At 32.0% G+C, this 24,631-nt stretch overlaps 1 protein-coding gene across 9 annotated transcripts in view; it reads right to left on the bottom strand.

The window, feature by feature from the left end:
- The window catches only part of hth (Meis homeobox homothorax), a 318,454-nt gene that overhangs the window by 211,942 nt on the left and 81,881 nt on the right, over positions 1-24,631 (bottom strand). The gene's annotated exons all lie outside the window — the stretch shown is intronic.

Below are 24,631 nucleotides of genomic sequence, written 5' to 3'. Positions count from 1 at the left end.
ACCAAATGGGAAATAACCTCATAATGTGCATATTAACAACTTTTAGGGCTACGTTAACTTTCAACCACGTCCTTTTACGACTGTTATCTTACCTTATCTAATCTATATTAAAGGTCTAATTAAGTGGATATAAAAAAATGTGACTTGCTACCGGCATTTTAACTTTTTCCTTGCGCGCAATTAGTTTAATTTTATCTGCAATAAAATAATTTATTGCTTTACTCATCAAATTTGCCAACTACACAAGTCAATTTTACTGTTTTTTTTTTGTAGTCCAAGTTTAAGATTCAATGAAATATTTCCTTGAGGTAACTACCACTAAACAGCATGGTTTCTATGTAATATAAATTTGGAGAGAGTGGAAAATAAGAAGCCGATTTCGGGGCACACAAAAACTTTAAAAGTATCTTTTTAGCGGGGGCATTCCCGCTGGGATTCTTTATAACTGCTGGTCTGTTTAACTTGCCTCGAACCTTTTGGGTTCAAAATCACCTGCCGTTGACGCGGCGTGCTGGTAATTTATTGCAGGCCCGTAAAATAATTTATGTCCGACTGTAAATATCCAAACAAGAAATTTATGGTGCATATTCTTCTCGTGCTATCCCCGACGATATGCAGAAAACAGCACGAGTTGTTACTTTTATGATCCTCGGAAACATCTTTTGTCTTATTAGTGCCGGTTAATGGGATGTTGGGTGTTCAATGAGTTTGCTTAAGGACTTGGAGGTAATTTTGTTGATCTTCGATTGGTCTCAGATCTCTCGTATAGTTGGCAATAAATACACCGTTCCCTGAGTTTAATTAACCAAAATGATTGTAACTCTTCAATTAGAGAACTGCGTAGATCAAACGCGATTTAAGTGGACAAAGATCATCCTGCTGATCCGCAACAGTGGGATCACAAGAAAAAGTCGGACGGATTTAAGTCAGGGTATCTGGGCGGCCGTGATTCGAGTTTACCTGACCTTCAATTCAATACTGTAAATAATAATGCGCTTTGTTTCGCATAAAGAGCCATGTGCAATTCTTCTTTCACAGTTATTTATTTTTCTTGAATATACGTTAGTTTATGTACGTTGAGTCTTGAAAGTGGATTTACCAGTATTATCAGAGGTCAGGTTTTGATAAAATCATCAAAAAACCTGCTCAGCGTATAAATTTTACAATGGTGCAGTGTTGCAATTTGATTTATCTAACTGTAGATAAGAACATTCAAAATATTTAATGTTTTTTGTTTTCAAAACGATTCAATCACCGAAACTTACATGGAGTTAATAAATATAATTAATGATGATAAGTAAGTATGTAGTGTTATAGACTGGAAGCGATATTTAAAAGAGTCACGTGAGTGTTTTTGATAACATATTTCACTTATATTGTCATGGCTTCAACAACCTACATTGACAGTCGTAAATGTCTTAGCTAGAATAAAAATACAAATAAGATGATTGTCTTTTCTATAAATAAGTTAGAACCCCTTATTAAAAATAGAAATAGGTTAAGTTAGTCTTCATTACAATAAATATTCCGCATATTAGGCGTTTTTTTTTTCTTCTCTTAAAATATCAAATTTGTATCTAAAGAATTTTAACTTCAAAATTGGATTTTAACAGTCACTTGACAGTTTTCTTTAATTGTTTTCCATTACAGACGAATTTGATCCTGAGACTATCAGTTATTGAGTCGTAAAGAGGAAGAATATCAAAGAGAGCTAAAAAAGAAACTAGAACCAACTGAAACTCTAGAGGGAATGGATATTAACAAGTTGAACGCGGTGAAGAAAATCTGCATGAAACTTATAGACCGTAAAAACCATAAATTACAGCCGGACACACTAGCACTCATGGAAACGAGAATAAACATCAACAGAGATACGCCAGAATACCAAGAACTAAATAAGGCGATTAGCAGACGAACGCAAATATGAGAGTTCTAAAATCAAAAATGTTCACGGGAAATCACAGAATGACCAAGATAAAAGACTAACAAACAGGGTAATCTAATATCAAACAACAAGGGCATTGTTGATCATATCCATTGGTCTATATGTATACTTCCACCGCAACTAATCCCAAAGCCTCAAGCACAGCAGCAGCATCAAATACTATCTGCAACGTTGGGTCAGATGACATCCCGGATATAACAAAGCAAGAGATACGTACAGTACTAAGACAAATGAAGAACAGGAGGAGCCTAGGGGAAGATGGAGTCACCTGTGAAATGCTGAAAATGGGTGGAAGCACTGTGGATACTGCCTCAATGAGGGAAGAATACCAGACTGATCTGAAGATATAATTTTAACTCATTCTTTTCAAAATACGAGTACAAAAGAAAAGTTACAAGTCACGTGAGCGTTATGACTTCTTATTGTATGATATAGGTATGATGATAATTTTGATTTTAAAATTTCAGTTTAAATTGCATTAAAGTCACGTGACCTCAAAATTTTTAATTTACAGTTTTAATTTGGCTAATTGTCAAAATAGAATTCGAGATTTTTCCGAGCATTTTTGTAGGGTCACGATTGTAGATTTAGTTGTAGATTTTTTTGCCTCTGAAACTTTCAACTTAAAACTTTCGACAATTTTCAAAATGCAAAATGAATTTCTATAGTGAATACGTCAGATATTTGAAAGAAAATTCTAAGAATACACAATACCTCTAGGTTTGACGGAAGAGAAAAAAATTAATTGCAGATATGAGAACAAACCGTAAATAACGAAATTTAAAATTTTGAAGGAATACACTATATCTTGAAATTCGATGGAACAGACTTTTTTCACAGTGACAATTTTCAAGTATTGTCAAAAAGATTTCTAGTTTCAAAAGTAAAATCAGATTTTTTCTTTGATGTTAAATTTTAACTTACTTCTTTATAAAGTCCTAATTCGATTTTTAAATTTCACGTGACTTACTTGAATGTAGTACATTTTTAATTTGTCAGTCACGTGACCTCAAAATGTTTAGCTTAACTAACTTTATGTTAGCTGCTAACAGTCTTATGAATTTAAAAGTAAGTAAAGTTTTAGTTTTTGAATACATTTACATTGAAAATAAAATGTTATGAAATTTGAAAAATATTTGTAAATTGGAATTGTAGACAATATTCCAAATAAAATTTGGGTTTTTTAGGGACACATGACAGATTTGAGAAAGCCTAAACTTTTTACTATAAAAACTTCAAATTTTAAAATCAAACTCCAAAGCTGAATTATTAAAAAAACACCTGACTTGTAAAGTATTAGTTTAAATTCTTAAGATTTCCTCTTCTGAGACTGTTAAAATCAAAATTTAACTTAAATGGTATTAGTTGTGAAAGCTTTTACCTTGTCCTATCTACCTTCATTTATGATCTTGATTCATTCAATTTTCCATCATTGGGCAATCACAACTATCAAATCTGTAACATGGTAACATTTCCAAAAAAGCAACTTCAGTAACATTGAGGTTCCTCTAGTTAAAATTATATTTTTTGAGAAAATTCTTCTGAAGAAACGAAGAATGGGTTTGTCTACATTTCTTTTAATTTAGAAAGCATTGTAAGAAAGTTGCTTGCTCCATTTCAATTCGCTTGCTTCTTCAGGGGTATTCGAATTTACCAAATTTCGTTCTCACACATAAAACTTTGTAAATTGCTGTAAGACGCCAAGTCTTGAGACATTAACAAGTACCTGTTGTGGTCAGGTAAAATTATCGGAAAATGCAACCAACACCCAAATTGACTACTGTCAAATTAACTCTTTTAGTACTAAATATCCTCAGAAAATGTTGGCTAGTTAACCTATCATCAGAATATTCAATAACCATCCAAAATGACCTCAGTTTAGACTGGTCTTCATACTACAACTTTAGTAAATCACGTTTTGGAACCATTTCGTTATTATGTTATTAAATTATTTGCAAACTCACATCATTGTAGAGATTATTAGGCTCACGCAACTATTGGAGATGTGTCATCTGGTGAACAAACCAGACGAATGTAAAATTTCATCAAACACGCAAATCACTTGGGTGATGTTTTCCAACTCTTGACGTGACCCAAAAACCCAAAAAGTGCGACCATTGTGCACTTGAATCGAGCCAATTTACCATCCTTTTTGTGTACCATGGGGGACGTTCAATGCACTTTTTACCATTTTTCCAAAGCAGGAAATCCACGCACAGAACAATAGCCGTAATCTCGACAAAGGACCAACTGGGTTTCGACAATTCTACCTACCTCGGCGTTTCTTTATAATTGTTGTTTTAAACCCCTGGAGAGAAAAAGGGGGATGGGTCTCTCTACCATGCATTCACGAATCTGCCCTCGGGGTCCCACTGGCAAAATGAACATCTTCCTCTCACAATGGACGAAGAGATGCATGCATCACTTAATTTTATGCAACAATGCCGGGGTGTTTTTACCATATGCGGTCGTGTGAGTTTATCCCTTTTCATCCGGTGCTAAAAACGGAATCGACATTGCCAACATCGGGCATGTGACCATTGACCATGTTAATTGCCTTGGCCGATACCGAAGCCGGCTAATTACGTTAATTGTATAAGAGAAGAAACGATAACGTTATCGCTTTTTGATATGATTTTTCTGTCATGTCCGACGAACGGATATGTCACTAGAAGCTTAATATGCACTTAATAGATGCTTTTTTAATCAATGAGTTATTACGTTGGATTAATCCAACACAGAAGAATATCTTAATTTTCCCGGATGGTTGTTTGATTGCAGTTGCGTAGTTCTTGGAATGAAATGACTGTATTGATTCTAATGATAACGATAAAACTGTAAGATATCAGTTCAAAATAGGAAATTCCAAAAAATGGGTAAACAGCACAGATTTACTATTTAATCTTGACTTTACTAATAAAATTTGCGTTTCATGAGTCACAATACTGACAGTTAAGGTAATCACTTAGTCAATATGAATTTTTTAAATTGTCTGCATTCAGAGCGCTTTTTTCTTTAATAGCGTAAAAACCAGAAGCGAAATTATAATTTGACATTTGCAAATAACACTATCAAAAACCTGTAAAATACATCTTTTTCTTTAACACCCTGTCGGTGAAAAAATCGGATTTTGTGTGTCATAAGTCTTCAGAAGGAATTTGCTTAGGAAAACAGGCAAACATGTGCATCTAAGCTAGGATGGATTTGCAGTCTAAACCCATTTTGGATAATTAAACCATAATGGGTTTAAACTAACCTACCCTAATTAAGTAGGTTTGATTTAAACGAGAAATTATCCGCTGATCCCAAAACCGGCGCTGTGTAAATTAACCATTTGAAGCTAACAGATAAAAAATGCTATTTTAAAACCGCGATTTCCTTCTTCTAATTTTTTCAATTTATTTTATTTCTACGCCATTAGTAAGTACATAAAAAATATCATAAAATGGCGGTACAATCATCTCTCTAGCTCGTTATAGTAATAAGTTATTTTACGTTATTCCGGATTATTTTAGTTTATTTGACGTTGACTTCCATTATTTTTTGCCTCAGACCTCAGACAATAGAAAATGCGAGCAAAGATCGAAGGAATATAGAAAGTGATGAAGTAATTGACATGATTGAAGCAAACGAAAGAAAAGATATTGCTGTAAATCATCTGGCAAACCATGAAGATAACCTTCCAGAGTTCATTAAAAGTGAGCAACTTTTATGAAAAAATTGAATGACTCCAAAAAAAATCTTAAAACCGGCAAAAAGACATGAATTCAAGAGACGCTACTCACTTCCCTAATTTGTACAGGAAATTCAGATTTGATGGTGTTAGGGGTGAAAATTACACTTCAGTAATTTGCTCCTACAAGTGAACCTTTAAGAGCAAATAGTATCCAATGTTCTCACACAAATTTAGACGAATTGACAAAAATGTCAAAGCACCATAGCAATTTAGTGTTTGTTGTTTACTCAAATTATTAATTTAGTGAAGAAACCTTTGCCTGATTAATGTCCCAAATGTTTATTTGCTATTTTCTCGTCTAAATCCCAACAAATCACTTTTTTTTAATATTAAATACTTACATCTCCATTTTGAATTCTACACACCTGTATAAGTAGTACTTTTTGGAACCTCATATAATCATAATTTTCCTCATTCCAAAGCTGAAGACACCCAAACCAAAAAAATTACAGTTATTAAGTTGTAAAATGCGTTTCCAACACTTCCGAAAGGGACAAAAAGACTGATTAAAACCTTCTTCTGTTTTTGAAATGAAGACGGTGCGTGTTAAGTTATGTAAGCATTTGACGTGTCCCTATTCTCACCTTGTTAGCCGTTTATAGAAACGGTCAACATTCTTATTTATCCCGAACGCAAACATGTGGGCAAAAGCGATTTCCAGCATACTTCTATGAAATTCCTAGTTAACAAGTAGTAATTGCAAAAAGAGGAAAATGTCATAACGAATCAATTTTTAAGAAAGTTATTGGAAAGGAAATTAATAACAAATTAACGAGGGAATTCTTTGGGTACAATTAGTGCGAGTTTACCCTATTTTTTTAGTAATGTTGTGGGTTTTTGTCTTTGAAGTGTTGACTGTTATGGTATTAGTAAATGGTATTATTAGGTGAAGGCTAACTTCAAGTACATTTTTTGTGCGGCTTTACTGGCCTGTAATAATTATTATTACTGGCTTATAGGTTAGACAAAAGACTTTGATATTGGAAAATTACAACTTAAATGTCATAGGTTAATGGTTTTGTTGTAGAATTAAATAACGGAATTTTATTTTGATTGTAAAAAGTTCATATACTAGTGCTTGTACGTGGAAATCTAACACAATAACTTGAAAGAATATTTTTCTTGATACAAAAAGTCAAAAATACTCTGTCTTCTGAGAAATAAGTTTCTTAAACCCCTTCAGGAACTGTACTTTTGAAGGTTTTAATGGTCAAAACCACATTTCAAATAATCGATTTTCAGTTCTTTAAAATAATAAAATTGTCCTTTAAATTTTTCTGACATTTTGGCTCCAGTCTGTATCATTGCATTATTTTTTAGTGATGGGTAAATTACCGGTAAAGTAAATATTTTACTTTACCAGGAAAATTTGATCGATAAATTACTGGTAAATTACAAATACATACTGTGTTTCTGGCAGTTCAAACTTTAACACCGCTTTTCTTCCTGACTGTACCAAATTTTGTCGTGTTTTTTCAGGATATTGGATAGGAAATTTAATGAAGATTCCAAAAATGTGCTTAAAACTGCAATTTTTTTACTTCAAATGGATTTTACAGGTGATTTTATCCCTGACTGTCTTTTTGGCAGTTCAATTTTTGACACCACTTTTCTCCCTGACTGTACCAAATTTTGTAGTGTTTTTTCAGATTATTGTATAGGAAATTTAATGAGGATTCCAAAAATGTGCTTGAAACAGCTATTTTTTTACTTCAAATGGATTTTATAGGCGATTTTGTCCCTGACTGTCTTTTTAAACTGTCTCTTTGGCAGTTCAATTTTTGACATCACTTTTCTCCCTGACTGTACCAAATTTTGTAGTGTTTTTTCAGGTTATTGGATAGGAAATTTAATGAGGATTCCAAAAATGTGCTTTAAACTGTCATTTTCTCACTCCAAGTGGATTTTGCATGGTATTTTGGCCCTCACTTTTCTTTCAACCCATTTTTCTGCCAGTTTATACTTTGACAGCGCTTTTCTCCCTGACTTTACCTGATTTTGTAGTGCTTTATTATGTCGTTAGATAGGAAATTTAATGGGGTTTCCAAAAATTTGCTTAAAAACGTGATTCGGTCACTCCAAGTGTGTTTTACATACGATTTTGTCTATGACTGTCCTTTAAACCGTGTTCAAATTTCAGTGATTCATCACAATTTTAGTAATTTATAAATTTTGTGCAGCAAACCAGTTTTTCCTAAATAACTCGAAAACGTTGAAATTTAAAAAAAATTGCGAGACTAAAAATGTTCCTAATTAACTTCTTGACCCAACCCAACCATGCAGGACTGTTTTTGTTTCAAACATACAGGGTGTGCAGAAAAAGTATGGCGGTTTACTATTTTTGTCGCCCTGTATTTTTAATGATGGGTAAATTACCGGTAAAGTGAATATTTTACTTTACCAGATAAATTACTGGTAAATTATAAATACATACTGTGTTTCTGGCAGTTCCAATTTTAACACCGTTTTTCTTCCTGACTGTACCAAATTTTGTCGTGTTTTTACAGGATATTGGATAGAAAATTTAATGAGGATTCCAAAAATTTGCTTAAAACTGCCATTTTTTTACTTCAAATGGATTTTATAGGCGATTTTATCCCTGACTGTCTTTTTGGTAGTTCAATTTTTGACACCACTTTTCTCCCTGACTGTACCAAATTTTGTAGTGTTTTTTCAGGATATTGGATAGAAAATTTAATGACGATTCCAAAAAATGCGCTAAATGCGCTTAAAACTGCAATGTTTTTACTTCAAATGGATTTTACAGGCGATTTTATCCCTGACTGTCTTTTTGGCAGTTTAATTTTTGACAACACTTTTCTCCCTGCCTGTACCAAATTTTGTAGTGTTTTTTTAGGTTATTGGATAGGACATTTAATGAGGATTCCAAAAATGTGCTTCAAACTGTCATTTTCTCACTCCAAGTGGATTTTGCAGGATATTTTACCTTACTTTTTTTTCAACCCATCTTTCTGACAGTTTATACTTTGACACCGCTTTTCTCCCTGACTTTACCTGATTTTGTAGTGCTTTATTATGTCGTTAGATAGGAAATTTAATTGGGTTTCCAAAAATTTGCTTAAAAACGTGATTCGGTCACTCCAAGTGTGTTTTACAGACGATTTTGTCCCTAACTGACCCTGAGATATAGAGTGCTCAAATTTCAAACCACAATTTCAATTGATTTGAATGAAATATACTTTTCTTTCGTTAAAGGACTTTAGGCTGATCGGTAAACCACCCTGTAAATAAAACAGAAAACATACAGAATTTTTACTTTAGACTTTTTTAAAAGACCAAACTATGAAAAAAATTGTTATGTGAGTTTTCCAGTTTGGTCTACGTTTCAGTTATTAGACCTATCATCAGGGTTTTTCATTAGAATGTTTAGCTGTTGCTTTGATTTTTTGGAATCTTGTGTTAATTTTACTGCTAAAGTTTACTTTTCAGTTCAGCAATCCTTTTATTATTTTAATCTAATCTAATGTGATGTGATCAAACTGTCCGGAGTTTTAGTACTATAACAACATATTTAATCTTAGAAATTCTGAAAAAGTTGAGGCTAAATTTTTGGTTTTAAAACTATCATTACTGTTTCCTCTTAGCTGCTGTCCCAAAAAGTCATAAAACAAATTGTAAACTACGGAATTTACACAGTGTTTTTTAGACTCGACTGCTGATTGATGTTCTTTAGACAGTTAAAATTTAAATTTTCATCTAGATTATAGACCCTTAATTCAAACCAGGCCAATATTGCTTACTTAAAAACCCAGAACATTTATATTTACATTTCACTCTTAATCAAATTTAAAACGTAGTGCATACCTAATTTCTGAAGTGTTTTCAGTCCCATGTTACCTCTTCACAGACAATAAAACAAAATACTCGAAATGCACGTCAACAATTGGCTTTTCCTGGTCGACATGATAACAGTACTTGAAGATACTCGGGTAAAAACAAACTGATTCCTCTCCAAGTTTTCAACATTTGACGAAAAAATTCAGAGAATTAGTACCTGGCTTCGAAATATCCAACCTTAATCAGGCGGGTATTATAATATTTTTAATACGGGCCTGATTGTCGAACCGGCAAACATCAAACTTTATATGACCCAACGATCAGGTTTTGGCCCATGGTGAATAAAAGATGTTTGCCTGCATTCTATTCACAACGCTTCAGCTGGTTCCCTATATCCTCCATTATAACAAAACAGTTTTAATCCCCATGGCCACGGTATTTAGAATATTTTAGATTCGATTTCATAAGTTTTACCGCCAGTAATTATAACACTACTTGCATAAAATTTAAATCATCGGATGTTATGAATAAATCAGTTACTTATTATGGTCGTGCGCTTTAGCATTTCTTTGGTTTGTCAACTCTTTAAGGGCATCTAGAATGCTCAGACTTATCGCGTCGGACATAAGGAATAAATTGATAATTAAATTCTCCCACTTACGTTTAATGTCGGACAAGAGCAAAAAATAGGATTCCTCAGACACTAAAATGACAAAATTAATGAACATATCATAAGCGACAAGATAAATACTAATTGGCATCAACGCTATTTAAATTCATAATACGGTCTGAAGCTGATGTAATTGTTAATGTCCGTCTCGCATCTGCATTTTGGATTTGTCCTTTTTGCAATTATTGAGGGTTGGACATTTTAAGGCATACCATTCAATCATCAGTACATTTTTAGGTTTTGTTAACTCAAATTGTTGAATTATTAGTCCATCAATGTCGTGTACATTTGAATACATACATATTAATTAATGCTAATGCGCACACATCAGTCTTTTTTTTTATCAATACATTTTAACAATGAAGTTCCGCGTTATGGTGTTGCATTAGCCTACGTTTAAAACAGTTTTAAATTATGGCACATCATTTCTTTAATTAGATGGACTAGGTCAGGATGGTTGAGTGACTTAAATGGTACATTTTAATTATGTTTTATTAATTTTATAGGGTTGTTTGCAAGGGGGGTTTTGTAAAAATTGAAATATTGTGTGTGGTTTGTTTCAGGAACCCTCAAATAACTTAATTTGATTTGTTGTTAAAAGTTCAACAACAAACCAAGAAATCGAATCAAATTCTCACATAATGGATAAAAATGCCTACTTTCTGTTTTAAAAAAATATGTAAAAGAAACGGAAAACTACATTTAGTCTTCTCATCAGTTGGAAGATGTATTAACACAGAGTTTTCCAATGGGGGCCATGAAATTTTTTTTTTCTGTTAATTTTTTGCCTACAATGGGTATTAAAACCAGCGAAATGTAAGACTAATCAGTCCCTAGAAATATCTAATCGACTCTATTATACAACTTACACAGTGTGCTTAAAAAGTCCTCAATCCTTTACATTGGCTAAACTTTTACATAGAAAACTCTCAAATTCGAAACTCAATTTAGTTGGATACTTATGGTTATTCTACATGTTATTTCATATTTTTCTCAACATAACTATTCAAGGTGGTCATATAATTATGCAAATTTATTTATAAAATCACCCCGTAACTGTCAAAAAAGTTTTAATGTCCAAGTGGAAACTGTCAATTCAGACTTCAGTTCCATCTGTATTTCTTACTTTATGTTATGTTATTCCATTGTCATAAGCCAAGTTTAAGTTAAACGTAATTCAGACTGTGACTTTTTTCCCTTGTTCTGTCACATTCAAAACCAAACTCAAACTTAAACTCGGTTTAAAATATGATGCAAATAGGGGTTGGGCTGATTTAAATAGAATTTAATCATGATTTAAATCTAAATTCATTAGGCTCTTATCTACTGAAAACTAAATAATTTAAAAAAATTGCTTTTCTTCATTTTTATTGTAAAACTTAAACACAAAAACTAATTTTCTCTGTTCCCAAGCTGTGTCTTCTATTACAGTGTACAAATCCAAACTTTTGCACCGATATTTTGATTGACAGCAAGAAACTAAATCGCCCTTATGTTGCATCGATCACGTTTAACGCAAAATAAAAAAAATCAGTCATTTTTGATTTTTTTAATTAAAGTTTTTAATTTCCGAATGATTACTAGAGGATTTGAAAGACTGTAAACTGAGACATTAAACCACCCTGTATAATTGTCAAACTAACTAATTCTAATATCAAATTTACTTTATGTCATCCTGGTTTTGACAAAGCTTCTGACTTTTAACCAGTTTTTTAAAGATCACGTGACATTTTCGCTATTTTGACATGTTTCAATTGCTTTATTCCAACCAGTTTTTCCAAGATCACGTGGGTATTTTCCCGGCCATTTTGATTTGCCTTTTTATTTTTTTTTTACTTTCTTGTTCTGTCAAAGTCGTAACACACGCACATACAATTCACAATTTCGCCATTTTGACCGTTTTTTTAGATCACGTGACACGTTTTGCCAAATTAACGGTTAAAACTTTTTATGCACTAAAATATGAAAGTTATCCGGGCTTATAGACCGTGGTCCAATGGAATTTCTTCCTTACGAGAATGTCCGCCGCAGATGTGGACGAAACGTCACGAAGAAATTCCATTGGACCACGGCTTATAAGCCCGGATAATTTTCATATTTCAGTTTTGACCGGCTTTGAAAGCCTTCATAGTTTACATGCACTCTCTCATTCAATCGTGAATAACTATCTGATTTGACACATAATGTATGAACTTTTATATGTCGATGGATAGCCAATGAAATGAGCTTTTGTAAAAACGTCATTGCTATACCTTTGCTACTTTTGGAAAGACCCCGTAAAACCATCGAATTTGAGACACCCTGTACCCACGTACCTTACATTATTATTACTTATATGTGTTACTATTTAAATTCTTTTACCAGGTAATTAGAAACGACTTAAAGATCGAGAATTCTAAAAACAAATAAGTATTAATAATAATAATTGTATTTTTAATTTTTTTCGACTAAAATTCACTATTTTCAGGAATTGATGATTCCTTCAACAAGACACATGAAATAATAAAACTGTCTTATGTTTTATTTTACAGTATTTTTATATAAAAGTTTTAGTCATACATGTGATAGAATGTTAATAGTAAATTTAGCTATTTTACTCAAAACACACAAGAGTAAGTGTGTCATAAATCAAACAGACCTATTGGAAAGATGCTATAATAAAATTAATGTATGAGAATCCCTTTTGTAGGTTAGTAAATGTGTTTCTAAATTGAGAAATATTGTCTGAAGTTGTTGATAAAAATATTGACAATTTTCGGCAAAACACTGTTCAAATAAGTTTTAAAAGAACAGTAGTCAAGAATGAGTTGTTTATTGTATAAAATGCGTATCTATGTCGTCTCAGAATATTTCTAAAATCCTAGTGAAAGAAAAAACAAACAAAATTTTTGGTCACACAAAAAAGTGTCAGATTTATACCAGCGATATGATTAATACTTTTTCTAATTTTATAATTGTTCAATTAACAACGTTTTGCAAAATTGTTGCTGCATCATCAGAATATTGAACAAATCAAGCCAGTGCCAATTATAGTAGCTTAATCTCAGTTAAACATCAGACAAACGTAAGGTCTATTTAACATTTTAAATTGAGCACATAAAGACACCACAGGAGATTAGGTCAAATTCCTGGTGGGTGACAAACTATAATCGCTAATAATATAATATAGCGATGGTGGTAAAAGACCGCAATTTAGTTGACAGATGGTTAACACACACCCGTAATTAACCACGACAAAATCATAATAATTTTAATGCGGTTTTTTTGTTGTTGTCCATTTATTAGGTAGTTTGGTTCCCCCATAATTTTAAATTATTCTTTAAAGGTTAGACTGCTAGACACCTTGTATAACGCATTAGATTCGAACCGTTTTGTTCGGATGCCGGTTTCGAAAAACAGACGAGATGAGGCCCCTTTAAGCATCTGCAGAGCACATGTAACCCAATCCCTACTCGAAAATAAGTCCAGCACTTATGGAGCTCTAGAAAAACCACATGTTTACACAAACTTCAATTAGTAACAGGCAGCGTAATTTATTATCCCAAATAAATAAATTATTTTTCATAAAAGTGCCTCAAAACTGTCAGCTTTATGAAGCATCGACAGGTTTATTGGGAAATCGCTGAAATGTTCTGTATTTCTAACACTAAGCAATGAAGTTTTTAGCGCTATTTATTTTTTGACGTAAACCGTTAGAAGACTTTGTTTGTTACCTAGATAAGGCTAAAACAGCTTAATGTTGAACCGGGATAAACAAAAAAACCCGGAGCAAGGCTAGAAAAACACTCAACTTTCAAATTTATGACCGGCTTTAAATTAAATTAATATAGGAAATAAGGTTTGGTAAGGTGGGCAATAATACTGATTGCATTAGAAGCTTTATTTATAATTGAGCCTTTCGTCCCTTACCGAACAAACAAAACGCGCAGTTCTCTGTAATTACAAATAATGGCCGCATAATTACTTTTAACTGGGTAGTAAATGAAACGGAACGTCGACAAACTTCATTATAATGTATGGTAGCATAATAGAAAATATGTAAATGATCAAACTACAAATTTTAATTAAGATATAATCAATGAATTGCGTCACATGCTCGGTTGCAAAATAGATCAAACTGGCTCGTGTGTAAAGTACACTTTTATCCACTAAATATAATTACATAATTGCACTTTCTCCTAGTAATTATTAATCAAATTTTTATTCAATACCGCGACTAATAAAACCTTGCCCCGTGTTATATCCCACTATCATGCGTTTGATTGGATATAACCACTCACATAATGTAATAACTTTGTAAGGTTTGTTTTCTTAAATTTAATTACGTTTTAAAGTGAGCTTAAAAATAATGAAAATTATATCATTCCATTTCATTAGGCTTTTTTAAATCAAATTTTTAAAATTGATGATTACAAAAAAAGTTCGAACAAATTATACTAATTAGGTGAGTAAAATTATTTTTTAGCTGATTATTGAGCTTCCTGAAAATGAATAACAACGACAAAAATTTTGCCATAAATCAGTTTTGTAGTAAAAAAGTCAGTAGTCAAAATTGTAGTAAAACTAATGATTAAGATTTTAACTACTTTACATTACTGTTTATTTATAGCTCAATAAAATATTGAAAATAATTACAAAAATTAGAAACCAACAAAGTATCATATTATCATTGTGTTCATTTACAAGGAGAAATTACAAGTATCGTAAAAATACAAAATTGATTTAACGAAACCTAATTAGAAAACCACACAATAGTTAACCAGCTGAAAAATATCAAAAATAATCAGTTGAAACATTTTTGTTTGATACATTTTACCAAAATGTTTTCTACTTACTTTCTGCTTTTGACACATTTTCGAAACTAACTAAATAGCAGATTTTCTTAATTTTAAGTTGTTAATTGGTTTTTTTGAGGTTACGTTGGTTACTTTTCAAAAAATATACGTACATAAAAATGTTAAAAATGACGGTTTTGACAGTTTCGATGTTAAAATCGCCAGTTTCATTTTTAGTCAAAACATAAATTTTCATTTCTTTCAATTTGACCGTTTTGATTTTCTCAATCATTTTCTTTTACTGTGATTCTGAAAAATTGTATGTATTCGACTGGTGCGTTATACAGGGTGTTTTACGATAAATTCGTGATATTTTAGTGTTTGATTAAACGTCAAAACCATGGTCCAAAGACGTAAAAAAGTAAACATTTTAAATTTATTTATTTCTTCTAAACAACTACAGATATTTTTATAAAACTTTGTAGATGTCAACTGTTATAATATACTTTGCAATAAAAGATATGATTTTCAATTTTTCCAGTGGCGTCCAATCGAAGAAGTTATTGAATATTTTTGCAAAAAAATTTGTACACCACTGTTTATTTATAAAATACCATTCAGTTTTGAATTCCTTTTAATTTAACACAAAAAAGGTATCTTCAAACTCTTTGCAACCTCTTCTCGTTTTCGAGTAAAAAATAAAAAATTCTGCAAAAGATACCAATACAATTAACACTAAATCTTCGAATTTTGTCTATTCAATTTTCAAATTTTGATTTATTCAGTTTTTTATTGAAAAAATAGCAAAATACTGGTTGTTTCTGTCGAATGAAGAATATCATTTTTGAAAAAAAAAACTAAATCAATAAGAACTTAGATATTGAATAATAAACAGAGTCGACGATTTACTATTGATTTTATGTGTACATTTTCAGGATTTTTAACTTTTTACTGGAAAACAGAAAACAATTTGCCGAAAAGTTACTAGATAACTTTTCTGAGAACTGATTTGCATTTTATGTAAAAACATATTTTTTTGCAAAAATATTCAATAACCTGTGCGATTAGACGCAATTGGAAAGTAAATTTAAATTTTTTCTCTCTATAAGAAGACATCTTTGGACCATGGTTTATATAGCAAACTAAAATATAACGCATTTATCGTAAAACACCCTGTACAACTATAAAAGGGCGTTTAAAAGAGGATTTTAAGTGATTTACATATAAAATTACATATTGAACCACCCTTTAACTGTCAAAATAACAGAGTATTGGTTGATATAGTGGAAGCTGTCAAATCTAGCCATCCATTCATCCAATCTGTGTTTATTCCTCCATAACTTGATTATTGGACAGTTGCGCTTTATAACTATATAAGGTGTACCAAAGAGGCTTTAAAGGGCTACAAAATGATATATTAAACCACGTAATTGAAAAAAATTACTGAGTTATGGGCTGTAAAAGTGGAAATTGAATACCTCGATAACTTGATTATTTGACAGGTCCGTCAGTTTTAACGTAAGAATGACTCTTTTGACAGACGGGATGACAGATTTTGACTTTTTTAGCCAGACCAAGCGATTTTTGGCAGCGTTGCCAGCGCACTCACTTCCAACGCATTGTTGCCGATTAAAATCGTCACTAGTTGAAAATTGACTAAAATGTTGATTTTTATAATATATGACAATTTGTCAATATTTTGACCCAGAATTTGACCTTTAAAATAGACTAGAACCACTGAAATCGGTTGGTTGAGTCAATTTTATGAATTTTGACTAATTTTTAACATTTTAGTCATAAATATTCAAATTTATATTTAAATATTTTTGGAATGCACTGAAACTTCCTGAAATTTATCTACAGATACACAAATACAACGTTTGTCAAAATACAAAATTAAATTTCTCTAATATGTAGCAAATGTGTATTTCAAAAAATTTTAATTCAATATATTCATCAAAGTTAGGGGTATTTTGGTCGTAATTTTAAGATTCATCTTTTTAAACTACATAACTTCTATTTCAGTTTTTTTAATTACATACAGAGAAGCCCAAAAAGAGTACCCAGTGAAAAACCCTGTACATACACTGCTTTAAAAAAGTGATTTTGATTTTACTACTCGCTATGACTTCTCTAAATATAAAATTGCAGGTTTTGAACAGTTGAACATTGATATAGATTACCCAGAAAATTTGGCAAAAGTAATAAAACATGTGATAATCTAATCAATTTTAGAGTTTTAGGAGTAAGTAAGGGATTCCCACTTTTCAAACTTCTTGTAATTGAACCAGTTTACGTACATTGCAGCTCCACCTTGCAGTGTTGCAAGTTAAACTCAGTAATTCACTAATCAAAAACTACTTCATCTAGTTTACATTGAGCAATATCCTATCTATCATCAACTTCATGGTTTTGGGGCAAAAATCCCACATCTCTGCGTTATAAATCACACGAGAGATAACGCGAAACTCTTGGTAGTAACGGTGATTTAGATTGAACTTCTCAAACTAGTTCATCCAGCAATTTATCAAGCGACTATTTTTGGCCTTGGTAATATTAACCGCCGCTCAAAATCAAATTAAATGCTGACCGAAAAAAATATGGTACATTCCCAAGACGACCAAAAAGTACGAGCATTCTTACTTAAACAGGTACAACTAAGTCTCGATGCAGGAAGAAAAAAAACTTGTCTTAAAGCGTACTTGAGCTATGAATTACGCTAGACACGTTCATAACTAACGGGTCATCCTTATTCCATTTGTGTTCAAAAAGACGCCGCAATCGACCAGAAAAGTGAAAGAAATATAATACCAATATGAATACTAAACGATATTTCAGTTATGTTTCATTACACCAGACTTATATTTTAGGATAATACATAAATTAAATATATTATACACCATAGACATCAATATTTTATTATCACACGTATTTAATGATGAATCAAATTATCGTTTTGTTTAGTACACAATCTGTATATTGTGACGTTGGTTTAAAATTTATTACACAATAATATAATCCACTGGACGCATTATTTATGCAGATCGCAAACCGTTTTTGTTTAATGGGCTGATATTTTTAGATGTCTTATTGAATTAGTAATAACGTTAAACGCCACTTGTTTTATGGAACGTAGAGAGAGGGACGGGGTCCTGTGGGATCCATTTTTCAAGTGGCAAAAAAGTGTCAATAAGCGGAGCTTGTTAGCTGGTGAAGATTATAGGGTTCCCTGTCCTTTTTATTATTAGTAAATAATGACTTCCTGGTTATCTTTCTGCTCAGAAACTGGACCATAAAAATCGCCTACGCTGTGAAAACGTACAAAATAAAAATGTCAACCTGTTTTTAAGAAACTTTATTAAAACCCACGCGAGATTTCAGTTGAGTTGACCAAACCTGGTAAACATATAGAAGGAAGCAAACTCCAGGTGATGATAACATTAAGTTTTCGCCGATGGCGATAAGCCAACGTCCCAACCAAACAACCAAACGCATTTTATCAGGCGCTGCCATAAAATTCCACCATTTTCAAATATTTTAATCTTGCCTATCGAGGCGACAGGAAAACGATAATACAAGGAGGAATTTCTCTTTGGCTTGGTGTTTTGCTGCAAATGAGAATCACATGTGTTAAGCGCCGGTGAGTCTGCATATTTGTTAACATTAATATATTTCAAGTTAACGTGCCAACATCAGAGAGCGACGGCTTTCTTAACCGTTCGCGATCCGTCATTATATTAAACTCCGAGAATATGTCATCGAACCTGCCAAGCTAGTCGTTGAGAGAGGATTTTTTCCACAAAAAAATCAACAAACGTTTAGGACACACTTTTTCTTTGTAATAAATTGATAAAACAAAACTGTATTGCACAGTTAACTTGAAAGATTGCTGTCATTGAAGGTATTTCAATGAAAACATAATTCCTTGCATCAATCTGGTGATCTGTGGTCTATACAAACACTTTAATTTTTATGACCTGTTTCATGGCCGAATTAGCTGAACACTGATATTTTGATATTTATCCATTATATGTATATTTTTCCATTTTGAGAACATAAAATTAAGTTAGGAGTACATTTACCAGTAAGGTCGAGGGGTAAACCACTGAGTAAAATTTTATATTTACATAATAATGCCCACTAATTGATAACAATATAATTTTCTGAATTAACCCAACTGAAAAGTCTAAAAAATCTTTTTTATTAATTCAAACAAGAAAATTTTCATGCAACAATTTCACCTGAAGTAAATATCAACTGCTGCGTATTTTAAATGGGACACCCTGTATATTTTTGCATTTTTGGATTCCAAATCAAATTCTAGACATATTTTGTGTATTAATGTTATATACCTATCTGTATTTGTTTCTGAGATATTTACCATTTTATGTGAAATTTATCAGAAAAAGTTTCTTGGTTTTTGTGTTTGTCCAGATAAAACAAGGTTTGTTCTAAAAATGGGTGCAGAAAAACGTCAAAATATATGATACAGAGTGGTCAAACAATCAGTTATTTGACACAAACCTAACACAAAGATTGTCAAATCTAAAGCCACAGCAAATCTACTGTAGAAACAAAATCATTAAGGTCGATTTTCGCTTGCACTAAGTGGCCAACATAACGCAAAACCCATTAGAATAGTGGCGGTGTTTCAGGCAAATTTGACCCTTACGAAAATTGTTATTTGGAAAAACAGTTTTTCACGAAATTTCTAAGCGTTACATCGTAGTAGACCTAGTAAGTCATGTAACCCTGTTTTCCTAATTTTCCAGGGGCAAATTAGCCCTTAACCAGTCAAAAAGTGCTTCTGCTGCACCCTGTCACTAAACCATAGATAACACGCGTATTTGTAACCCTTTGTATATACTTTTATATGTCGATGGACAGACAATGAAATAACCTTTCCATTGACGTAAAAATGTTGATTGGTTAGTGGTACCGTTTAGCCGCTAGAGGGCGTAAACTTTGATCAATTTTTTTTGGTTTATCCTCAGGTGTATCCTTTTGTTTAATCCTCAAAAACTCAAGTCAGTCAAGGACAAAATCGTCTGTAAAACCAACTTGAAGTAACCAAATCATGTCTTTAAGCACATTTTTAGAATTCTCATTAAATTTCCAATCTAATGACATATAAAACGAATACAAAATTTGGTACAGTACAGTGTGGTAAAAATTTGAACTGCCAGAGACAAAATCGCCTGTAAAACCCACTTGGAGTGGGAAAATTAGTGCCTTAACCACATTTTTGGAATTCTCATTAAATTTCCTATCCAATAACATAGAAAAAGCGGTATCAAAATTTGAACTGCTAGAAATTCAGTATTTGTAATTTACCAGTTAGAAATATTATCAGACAAAAAACCGTCATATTGAATGTGATTGTTGGTTGTTCACGTGAAATTAAAAAAATCATTGCTGCTGTAAAGAAATAATAATATTATTTACAGCATCTTTACAACAACACAAGTTTTGTAACTGATTCTAGCTACTTTTTCAGAGATTTTCTATTTACCTCTCATAGAAAATCCATTTTTGAATGTGAAATTATGTCACTAGTAAAGATAATTCAATTACTAAATCATTTTTGAAGACATTTTGAATGAACAAATGGTGTGCAAAGTTTCACTTGTAATTATCAAGTGACTTCAGCTATGATTAGTGTTATCATTTTGATAACAACCAATCAGGTTTTCAGGAAATTTTCAGTTCAACCAATGGCTGCTTTGTTCAGATCTTCAGATGCTTTTTTGCCAACTAATAAAAAAAATTGCAAAATAACACACTTATGTAGTGGTAATTCAAATTGGTTTTTTACCATTACCATTCTGGAATTTTATTGCTAAACTAAAAAATAAAACCATAATGTGAAAAATAAATTTTCATTATTTTCCTAGCACAAAATTACTATGGCCACTTTTTCAAAGTTTTTGTCATTGGTTTGCAGTAAAATTTAGTTAAAAAAATAAAATTGGTTTAGTTCATGTTTTAGAGTGCTAAGTAATATGGTAAATCTTGCTTGGCACATTTAAAAAATTATCAAAAGTATCGTTCAGTTTGCCACAAAATAAAAAGACAAAGTTTTGGTTATAGTTGAAAAGAGTAAAGTGTTTTTTGGATTTACCAATTACTTTTCGTAGAGTAACTTAACCTAAAATATTAATCTGTCGAAGCACTGCAACTTTAGCCATAAAAAGCTTTATTTAATTATTTAAATTACTGAAATGCATTTCCTATTGAAGTGAACTTCCTAAGTGATAAAACCTTACTTTCGTGAAAAACATCAAAAAGTGAGTAGACTCATAAATAAAACTTCGTTGAAAGATCGCAACTTAGATAATCTTGCATTACTAAAAACAATGCAACGCATAAAACAGACTAATGAGCAACACAAGGCATTTTTCTCATCATTAAAATTTACTCTGATTGCTATCAGGTCTTTTCGATCAGTACAATCAAACCTGGTTATGAGGTAAATCGGATTGGTCTGAAAAAAACCACGTGTCCACAAACTGCTACGTGATTCGGTGTGTGCCAATCTACTAAAAATTTTCTATAAATAATTAATTTTAAATAGACGTATGGTGCCAAGTCAAGAGTCTCGGTCCTAGAAATAAGCATTATCTCACTTAATAATATTGTTTGGTTAAGAGAAACAGTGATTTGGAAATTTGGATTTAAAAAAAAATCCTGATTACTGTAACACTAATATGATAATAGAGGTAGACATATTCAATTGTTATCGGTAATATAATCAATACAAATGTGTTAACATTGGGAGATACGAGACTATCTATATGAAATCACTGCAGAATATAAACAAAATTAATGTCACATTTTAAGATCGCTCAGAATTGATTGAAATAATTCTTCTCTAGATTTCGTTTTATTTATTCGAAGCGTTATCGCCCTTAAGTAATACAAATCGATTATAGCATAGAAATAACTGCGGATAAATGGCATCTGCCAATTAACGGTGAAGAGATAATCCTCTATTTTGAATTGTAAATAGCATTATCTTCGCTTGAGAAGCATCCGACCGACTTACATTGTAAGCAAAATTACATCAAATCTGAAATTAAATTAAGCAACGTAATACTATGTCTAAAAATTTCATGTCCTCCATGAAATGACTTCAGAATGCATCGCGTGAAATTGTATATGTAAAGTGTTTACAGATTAAAATTGATATTCAAGTAGTATTAAATTACATACTGCTTATATTACTCCTCGTTAAGTTTTAGTAGTGGCTTAATGGTAATATGGACTCTTGACCTAAAAGGAACCAAGATGTTTTATAGTAGCTGCAATTTCGTTCCTTTTTGCGTTGTACGGATTATGTTTAATCCACGTCAATCTGTCTGAGTAAACCGGAAATTGTTAAAAGTTAGAAAATTGGTAAGAAAATTTGCACCAGCAAAAATCTCATTGTCAGGAAATATAAATTCATTTAAAGCGGAAGGGTAAGGCAGAGGTTAAAAATTTGGTCGTAACGACTCCTGTCGAAAACAAAGAACAACCCCATCATCCACCCCTACGTTTATTATCCATGGCTTGTAAAACGGCGTGGCTCGAGTTTTAATAGTCAGCTATGAATGCCTAATTCTAAAATAATACTTAATTGTACGTCTGTGGATATTGTTCGAGCGCCCAAACTTCACCACAAAGGCATTTCGCGTGCAGTAATTTGATACTGTTGGACGCTTTTCAATGGAACAATAGGGCCCGAATTGAAATTTTACAACTTGTGCGTACGGTCCCGAACTGGGAAGAAGTCAGTACACCCACCGCATAACATAACAAAAAATACATGGAAAGGGTGCCGGTAAAGATATAGCAGGATGCAGCTGATCAAAATAAGTTGTGCTGTCGTCAAGATATCCGTTAATTGCAGACTGGAAGTTCAGTGAAACCCACTTTTATCACCTTTAGACCATCATTTCAGTTTTGATTGCCAGCTTAATAATGATGGAGATCAGTCAGAAAAATATAAGTTTGCTCATCTAAAAAACTATGTATTTGGAATAATAACAAAATTCGTTGGCTCGAATTTGTTCACATTTTTTGGAGCATAAGAGACTAGATTAAAAATCAGTGTCATCAGCATATAACAGTCATATAACGTAAAAATTTAATAATTATGAGTAGGTTCTTGGGTGGAGAAAAAATTCAGTAAAAATTTAAGTTTTAAAGTTACCAATTAAGCTTTTGCAAAGAATAAAAAACAATTATTTTACCAAATCGTACACTTAGTTTCTTGCAAAACTTGAATTAAAAAATCAGGCAGAAACAGACCAGATCAAACAGGTACTGGCAGCCAAAATAAAGTTGCCAGTTTGTAAGTTACAAAGTGACACACACAGTTTGACAGTCAGGTACAAAATTGCTTCTCAAACCCAATTGGAGTGAGAAAGTTACTGTTTTAAGCACATTTTTGCAATCCTCGTTAAATTTCCTATCCAATAACCTGAAAAACCACTACAAAACTTGATACAGCCAGTGAGATAAGCGGTGTTACACTTTGAAACATTTGCATGAAAAACGTGAAAAATCGTTTTGACGGTCGTTATTGCAGGTTTTAGTTAACATTTTATATATTTTGGCCAGTTATTGCAATTACCAGCTGAGATGTTGTTTTCTAGTCTTTACAAAAAAATGCTTTACTCTGGTAACAAGTACTAAATACTGCTTTAAATTTACTTAAAATATTGACTTAGGGTAGTAAATAAAAAAGTTAAAGTTTTTTGCTATTAATCATCATCAGTTATCAAGGTAAAGTTCAGCAAGTTATTATCATTGATAATCGTCTTTAAAAGGCGTGAAAAAAATATTAAGAACTAAATAAGTGAAGATAAATTATCAAATTACATGATTAGTAAGTAGGTAAACTAATGATGAAAACATGCAATTCTTTCTATGTATTTAAACTATTAATGTAAAAAATTTTGACCATAAATCACCAGTATTGGAAGCACACCCATTAAATTAAAACAGAGAGTCCACCTGCTGCAGAACAAAAATGTATCAAAGCTGGTGGTGATAATTTTGTCGTCGATGGGAAAAAAAGCGTAGAGAAAATAAATGGTTCCAAACCGAAAATGGATAAAATATCTATATTTATCTCGAAATTGAAAGGTACCGGAATCGATCATTTAAGAGGCACACCGTAAATCATACACTTTTACGGTCGCTCGGGATACCAGTCTAAACATTTAAAAGGGGCCTTTTTACAGTTACAAATAAAGAATATAAGGTGTCGACCCAAAGTCCAGGTAGGAAATTCGGATTTACTGACTTTTCATTACCTTCTGTCACGTTATAAAAGAATCTATTCCGATTCTTAGAACGGCAACGTTGCCAATTTTTTGGGTAGTAACGGCTTGTTAATAATCTGTGAAAAATGTCACTTTTGATGATACCAACTCTTCAGCACATATTTACGGTCAGTTTAACACTTCCCTCATCTATTCTAAGGGAAATAAGACGTTATCAAAACTAAGTGAGATAATAACAGCAAAATTACCTATATTAACAGAATAAGTTCTTTTATGGAAGATTTCCTTTCAATTGAACCAGTAATTTACAATAAAAACCACACAGTTTACAAAAAAAAAAAAATACAAAATTCTCAATTTGTGCACCATAAATAATGATTACAGAATTATGTTTTAGAGTATCGTCATCTATAAACCAATAAACAATGAAAAATT

This window comes from Ips typographus, linkage group LG2, assembly GCF_016097725.1.
Source record: "Ips typographus isolate SLU linkage group LG2, UJ_Ityp_2.0, whole genome shotgun sequence".
Taxonomy (NCBI): domain Eukaryota; kingdom Metazoa; phylum Arthropoda; class Insecta; order Coleoptera; family Curculionidae; genus Ips; species Ips typographus.
Note: the sequence above shows the minus strand (reverse complement) of the source record. Positions and strands in the feature narration are given on the sequence as shown.